This window comes from Balaenoptera physalus, assembly GCF_965194825.1.
Source record: "Balaenoptera physalus genome assembly, chromosome: 2".
Taxonomy (NCBI): Eukaryota; Metazoa; Chordata; class Mammalia; order Artiodactyla; family Balaenopteridae; genus Balaenoptera; species Balaenoptera physalus.
This window is the reverse complement of record NC_138883.1, coordinates 58,498,338-58,506,432: the sequence shown is the minus strand read 5'-3', so window position 1 is coordinate 58,506,432 and position 8,095 is coordinate 58,498,338. Positions and strand designations below refer to the sequence as shown.

The following is an 8,095-nucleotide window of genomic DNA, read 5'->3' as shown; positions in this document are numbered from 1 at the left end:
AAGAAGCTATCTTATGTAGGATTTTATATATCAGTGTTGAAGAAGTGAAATTGGTCAGTACTATTCTGTCCATGTATTTCCCTTTTTGGTGTTAGTAAAATAAAACTACACTAAAAATATATATTTGGGGTTCAGGTTCTGGATAAGATGTATATACACACTATGTGTCCTAATGAATACTGAGAACCCTCATAAGCAAATAGAACAGGCAGTATAGAGGAGAAGATTAGAATCCAAAATACTATCAAAGCTGCAGTGAATCTACTATTTTTTTCTCTTCTGATATCTCATGGTTTGAAACTTAAGCACCAGAATATGCCACTGGGGCACAAACAGAGAGAGCTCAAAGAGAAAGCCTCTAGTTTGGCTCAAGGAGTGTGAAAAGGAACCCCTAACACTCAGAGAGAGTATATAATTTTATCTCTTTTGTTTTCTTTCTTCCATTCTCCTTCGCTCTAGCCCTTAAGCAATCCCATTGTGAGAGCAGCAGCTGGCAGCAATAAAAGCCTGAAGGAGCCAAAATTCTAATGGAGAGGAGCCTTCTTTTTCCTTCTATGGGACTGTATTTCCAAAAGAATGGGTGGAAATCCATTTGTTTGTTTGTTTGGTTGGTTTTTTTCTCTGTCCTTGTTTTGCTTGGCTCTGCATGCAGGAGCAGCTTTGGGAGTGCCCAGCAAGGCAGAGTATATAACACACCAGATTTCTGAATAGAGTTCCAGAGACGAACCCAAAGAAACCAGGAAGTACAAGGGACATTGTGGAGAGGAAAGTGCTGAGGAAGGAGATACACTAAGCTATTTATGACTTTCTGAGCTCATCCTCAAACTCCACATGTGTGCATCTGATCCCATTCAGTGCACCAAACACTTTGAGAATTGAACAGAGAGACCATCACCCAGGTCTGGATGTTGACTGGTGCACACATGGAACAGTTCTGAATAGTGCAAAAAGGGTTGGAATCAGAATTGACTTTAAAACAGTAGCCCATGGAAGGCTATCAACGTTCGCCACAGGATTTAATCAAGACCCAGAGTCTCATTGTATAACATTTAATATGTCTAGGGTAAAATTCAGAAATCCTTGGAATTTGAAAAACCAGGAAAATCTCATTTCATATGGAAAAAAAATCAAGACACACCCGTGATGAGATGACACATATATTGGAATTATTTGTCAAAGACTTGAAAGAAACTATTAATTTCACAAAGCTCCAGAAAACAATTTAAAAGATATTTGAAACCAAAAGGAAAATTTGTTTCAGCAAAGAAATATAAGATACACATTACTTGGGAAAAAAAAAAAAAAAAACCTCACTATATACAGGGACTATAATTGGTAGAATAGAGATAACAGAGGAAATAGTCAGTGAAATTGAAGATAAAGATACATTATCTAATCTGAACAAAAGAGGGGAAAAAAAATTAATGACAGGAGCCTTATGTCATGTAACAAAATATTTATATTATTTGTGTATTTGGAGTATCAGGAGAGGAGATAGAGCAAAGTGTGGAAAAATTTTTGAAAAAAATCACAAACAGAAACTTCCCAAACTTGGTGCCAAGATATAAACTTACCAGTTGAAGAAACTTAGTGAATCCCAAATAGGGTAAATACAAAGGACTCCATGACAAGACACTACTGAAAATGAAAGATAAAGAAAAAAGTCTTTAAAAAATTCTTAAAGAAAACAAACAAACAGAAAACAACAACACTGTAGGGAACAATAATTTCAATGACTGCAGATTTCTCACTAGATACCATGGACTCCAGAGAGTAAGGGTACCACAGTGCTAAGTGCCGAAAGAAAAAAGCTTTAAACACAGTTTCAGTATTCAGGGCAAATATTATTTAAGGAAAGGTAAAATAAGAGCTTTCTCAGCTGAAGCAAAACTAAAATAACTCATTGCAGCAGAACTGCTCTAAAAAAATTACTTAAAGGAATTTCTTCAAAAAGAGGATGTTATGGGTTGATGTGTCCCCCCCTCCCAAAAAGCGGTATATAGAAGCCCCCAGATTTCTTACAGAGAGAATCAAGTGAAAATGTGGTCATTGGGGTGGGCTGTAATCCAATGTGACTGGTGTCCTTATACAAAGAAGAATTTTGGACCCAAAGACAAGGATAGAGGGAAGACAATGTGAAGACCCAGAGAGGCATGGAACAGATGTTTCCTTATAGACCTCAGAAGGAACAAACCCTACCAACAACTTGATCTTGGACATCTAGCAACTAGAACTGTGAAACAGTAAATTTCTGTTTTTGTAGGCCAACCACCAAGTTTATGGTACTTTGTTATGGCAGTCCTAGGAAACTAATACAAAGGGGAAATGATAACAGAAATTTGGAACATCAGAAATGAAGAAAAAAAGCCATTGCTTAAAAATGTTAAGAGTGACAGGGAGTATAATGACATTCTGAAATGATGGAAAAGAGAGAATTTATTGTCAGCACACCTGCCCTAAATGAATAGCTAAAAGAGGTTCTCTAAAAGAAGGAAACTTGGAACATCAGGAAGGAAGAAAGAACATGGAAATGGCAAATATGTGGGCAAATTCAATTTCCTTCTCAAGTTTTCTATTTGATGGTTGAAGTAAAAATTGGAACACTGATACATGTAAAGGGAGTAATTAAGATAATTATAGAGTGTGATCAGGCAGCAGGCAGCAGGAGAGCAAGTGGGAGGAAGGAACTGGGGGTGGGAATCAGCAAGCTGTGTGTGAGCCAACAAGGGCAGCCACCTCCAGGGAGCGCTGAGATTCCTCTAGTTCCTCTGACGCTACCCACCATTCAAAGGTTGATTCTTTCGGAGAGCAGATCACAACTGAGGCAGAAGACTTGGTGGAAAACATTTTCTCAAAAAGTTGTTAGAACTTGACAGTTTTTTTTTTTTTTAATTTTCTTTCTTTCTTTCTTTCTTTCTTTTTGGCTGTGTTGGGTCTTCGTTTCTGTGCTAGGGCTTTCTCTAGTTGCGGAGAGCGGAGGCCACTCTTCATCATGGTGCACGGGCCTCTCACTATCGTGGCCTCTCTTGTTGCGGAGCACAAGCTCCAGACGCACAGGCTCAGTAGTTGTGGCTCACGGGCCCAGTTGCTCCGTGGCACGTGGGATCTTCCCAGACCAGGGCTCGAACCCGTGTCCCCTGCATTGGCAGGCAGACTCCCAACCACTGCGCCACCAGGGAAGCCCAGAACTTGACAGTTTTTTGAAAGGACCAATCCTAAACATATATAACCTAACTCAGATCCACTCAGACATGAGTCTGCTGGCCCCTGACTATTCTTCTCACCAATAGCCACAATGGACTGCAAGATCCCACTTCCAAGAAGCGAAGATTGGGTGAGTGTGAAGAGGCCTTCCAAGGAACCACGGTATTTGTGATGCCCAATGTGATGCTAAAAAGCAACCAGGAGTTAGTGGAGAGTTTTGAGACAGTGAAACCTGAGATCTGGCTGCTGATCCTGAAATGAAGCACCATAAAAATGTGGGTACAACTCCTAATTCCTATGTTAGAAGATGGGAACAACTTTGGGGTGTGCATGTAGGAGAAGACAATTGCAGAACTAAGAATGTTGAGAGCTGCATCTCATCTGGATCAGATTTCTAGATATTATGTTACAAGAGCCAAATCGATTTCTAAAGTAGCTAAATATCCCCATGTGAAGGACTGTCCTGCACCCTGACAGGTATTGATGAGAAAGAACATAACAGCTTTTAGGTCATCATATCAGAGCTAAAGAATCAAAATGTCATTCTACATGACATGATCCTGAAAAATATCAAAAAGATCAAATGCAGAAACGCTGTACAGAGGCCAAGGCCAGGGGACTCTGTGAGTCTGGCTCAAGACCCACATCACCTTAGTTTGTTACATGACTACGGTGATGGGGAAACTGGCTGGAAATAGTAATCACACTTCTCTGTGTTTTTAGTTAGAGTTTAATGAAACTGTCACGTAGTTCTGTGACAGATTTACCTCTTTTTTACAGGTCTTTTATTTCCTTCCCTAATACCTCATAATAAAGTAAAATCAATAAACCTGTCCTAATTTCTGGAGAACTCCAGGTTTGTGTGCCCAATATGTTAGAACAAGAATACATATGCTTTCTCTCTTCCACTTTTCCTTCCTTTGGGGGAGACAAGCTAATATCTTGGGCTTCGTGTTTTCTTCCTTTCGATGGTTAGTTGGTTAGGAACTGAGGGAACTAGAAGAAAAGGCTAGGTATTTTTTAGGAATTGGAGTCAAATGGATCAACTCCTCTCTTCCTGAGGAAAGATTAGCGTCTCTTGCCGCTGTGGGACGTTGGATCCTGCCTGCCACAGTTGCCCTGATGATGACTTAGGGTTTCGCATCTACATACATTCCACTTTGAACCTGAACCTGATCATGACAAAAATCACCTTGGACCTTCAGCCAAATCCCTAGCTCCTGCAGATGTTTTTATAACTAGGATTTTTACATACACATATATCCGTAATACACCTACACATAGTCATGCACGCACATGCCTTCCTACTCTGTTACCTGTCACCTGCACCCCCCTGCCCTGGTAAATTGGAGTCGGGGGTGTCTGCAGCTGTGAAGGTCAGCTGCTGCCATTGTTGCTGCTCCTTCTGGGCTTTCTTTTTGGAATTTTACTTCTAGGGAAAGCAGTCACTTGTGTGCATATGTGTAAATGCCCACACGGGCATGTACATATTGTGTGTATATAGAAATCTGTCAGGCAAGTCAAAACCATAGAAAAGTTGCCTCTATATCTCAAATCTTCCGGAGATATCCCTTGTTACAGCTTTTGTACTAACCCATAACACCCCCAGTTTTTTATTCTACCACTACTGGAGAGTCAATATCTGCTGTTAATCTGCTGGTGACTATCTCAGTGTCTATTTCTGACTTTTATTCTTTCCTTGTCTCGTCTTCCAACCCCCAATTATATTTCCACCTGGATGCATCATTTTTTTACTCCCAGTATGATGTAGATAAAGAGTTAGGATGCTGTTTTCCCATGAAGAGTACTCAGTAACAAAGCAATTGCATTTTAGTTGTGCCCCTACCCACTCTCCAGACCCCTTCCAGCTAAAACCCTTCCCTCCTCCTACCATGTGTCTCTCAATTTCTTTTTTGTTTGTTGGATTGTTCCACTGCCCCTCCTCCTCACCCTACCACCTTTGGATTGTAACGTAAAATTATTTTACCATGTCTAGAAATTATCAAAATTACAGGTACTTTTACCTCTTTCTTAAAAAAAAAAAAATTATATTATAAAGCAAAATAAACCAAAACAAGCAGCAAGATGGCAATAAAAATGTAAGTGCAGAAATAAATGAAACAGATGCAGAAAAACAACAAGGAAAATTAAAAAGCTACTTTTTGAAAAGATCAATAAAATTAATAAACCTCAAATATTGACAAAGAAGTAGAGAAAAGACACAAATTACCAGTGTCAGGAATGGAACCAAATGGGATATCACTAAAGAGCTTGTAGATGTCAAAAGGATAATAAGGGAACACTAGAAACAACTTGATACTCATAACTTTAGCTTTTGGTGTAGTAGACCAATTCCTTGGAAAGCACAATCTTCCACAACTCATCTAATATGAAATAATAATTTTTGTAGCTTTATAACTATTACGGAAATTGAATTCATTCATTTAAAACTCTCCCAAATAAATCTCTAGGCCCATGTGTTTTCACTGAAGAATTCTACCAAATTTATAAAGAAGAATGAATATTGATTCTAGACAATTTCTTCCACAAAATAGGAGGGAAACATTTCAACTCATTTTATGAGGCCATCATTACCCTGATACCAAAATAAGAGATATTACAAAAAAAAGGAAACTATAGACCAATATCCCTCATGAATATAGATGCAAAAATTAGCAAAATATTTGCAAATATAATTCAGCAATATATTAAAAGAAATATATACCATGACCAAATTTATTTATTCCATGGATACTAGGCTGGTTCGTTATTTGACGATCAGTCACTAAACTCCACCATATTACTAGGCTAAAAAAGAAAAGTCACAAGAGCATATAATTTTATTCAGAAAATTCAATACCCACTCATGATAATAACTGAGCAGATTTAGAGGGAGGATTCTGATTTGATAAAAGGCTTATACAAGCAAACCTCATTTTATTGTGCTTCACGATATTGCATTTTTTACAAACTGAAGGTTTGTGGCAACCTTGCATCCAGCAAGTTATTGGTGCCATTTCCCCAACATTTTCATGTCTCTGTGTCACATTTTGGTAATTCTTGAAGAATTAGACGTGGAGCCTGAAGTTGTGACTGAATTGCTGCAATCTCATGATAAAACTTTAACGGATAAGGAGTTTCTTCTTAGGGATGAACAAAGAAAGTGGTTTCTTGAGCAGGAATCTACTCGTGGTGAAGATGCTGTGCAGATTGTTGAAATGACAACAAAGGATTTAGAATATTACATAAACTTAGTTGATAAAGCAGCAGCAGAATTTGAGAGGATTGACTGATTTTGAAAGAAGTTCAACTATGGGTAAAATGTTATCAAATATCTCCAAGCTATGCCTGTATTAAAACAGTACAGCAAGTATCATACCTAAAAATTACTAGTTTTCCCCTTGAGGTTGGGAACATGGCAAAAGAATTTCTGTTCTCCACATTCCTTTTCAGCATAGTACTGCAATTTCTAGCCAATGGAATAAGGCAAAAAGGAATGACTGAGTGAATGAAATAAAAGGTAAGCAGATTAGAAAGGAAGAAAAGAAACTTATTTACAGACAACATAATTTTCCATGGAGAAAATACCAAGAAAACTAAGAAACAAGAACAACAACAACAACAACAACAGCAAAAAGAACTTCTAGAACTAAGTGAGTTCAGTATGGTCACAAGATACAAAATAAACAAACAAAATCTATTGTATTTCTACATAGGAGCAGTAAACTTTTGGACAAAAAATAAAAAGGTTACAACACCATTTACAGTTGTTCTAAAAATAAAATACTTAGATGTAAATCTAACAAAACATGTAAAGGACTAGTATGCTTAAAACTACAAAATCATAACTAAAGAAATAAAAGATTTAAGTAAATTATGCTGTGTTTAAATAGAACATACAGTGTTCATGGATTGAAAGATTCAACAAAGTAAAGATACAATTCTATCCAAATTGATATATAGATTTAATTCAATTCCTATAAAAAATCCTAGAAGATTCATTATAGAGATAGGCATGATGTCCTAAAATTTATGTGGAAAGGCAAAGGAAATGGAAACTTAAAATAGCTGAAACAATGTTTAAAAAGAAGAAAATGAATGGATCAGCATACCTAGAATTAAGGTTTACTATATAACTGCGGTTATCAGTTGCCATTGGCAGAATATTGCCAGAATCGATCAATGGAACAGAATAGAGACTCTAGAAATAACCCCCCACAAATATCTGCAAATGAATAGAGAAGGAGCAAAATCAACTCAATGATGGAAGGATAGACTTCAACAAATTGTGCTGGAGCAATAAGATTCCCATAGTCCCCCCTGCCCTCCAAAAGTCTTAACCTAAATGTCACATTTGATACAAAAATTAGCTCATAACACAGTACTATGCAAAATACAATACGATAAAAACAAAAACTATAAAGCTTTTGGGAAAAAAATAGGTGATAATCGTCAGTACCTAAGAAGGGTACGTTAAGCATTCTTAGACCTAACAATAGAACAGGATCCATAAAAGAAACTATATATATATAAATCATACTTAATAAAAATTAAAAATTTTGCCCTGTGAAAGATTTAGTTAAGAGGATGAAAAGACAAGTTCTGACTGGGAAAGAACATTTGCAAGCCACTTATCAGACAAAGTAGTAGTACCCAAAATATATAAATATATAAAAGAACTCTCAATCTTATAAGAAAAAGGACAAAAGACATAAACTGACATTTCACTGAAAAGGCTAGTTAGGTAGGAAAATCTAATCTAGTAGGAAAATAAGCATATGAAAAACCATTCAATATATTCAGCCATTAGGGAAATGCAAATTAAACTGTTATGAGTTATAAATACATGTTTATTAGAATACCTATAATCAAAAGTAATTACAACACTAAA

At 37.0% G+C, this 8,095-nt stretch overlaps 1 pseudogene across 1 annotated transcript; it reads left to right on the top strand.

Annotated features, from left to right (window-relative positions):
* The first annotated feature begins 3,255 nt into the window (after positions 1-3,255).
* On the top strand, positions 3,256-6,543 carry LOC309655078 (proteasome activator complex subunit 3 pseudogene; annotated as a pseudogene). The gene has a single exon. The product of its transcript is annotated as a proteasome activator complex subunit 3 pseudogene (transcript).
* Positions 6,544-8,095: the final 1,552 nt, after the last annotated feature.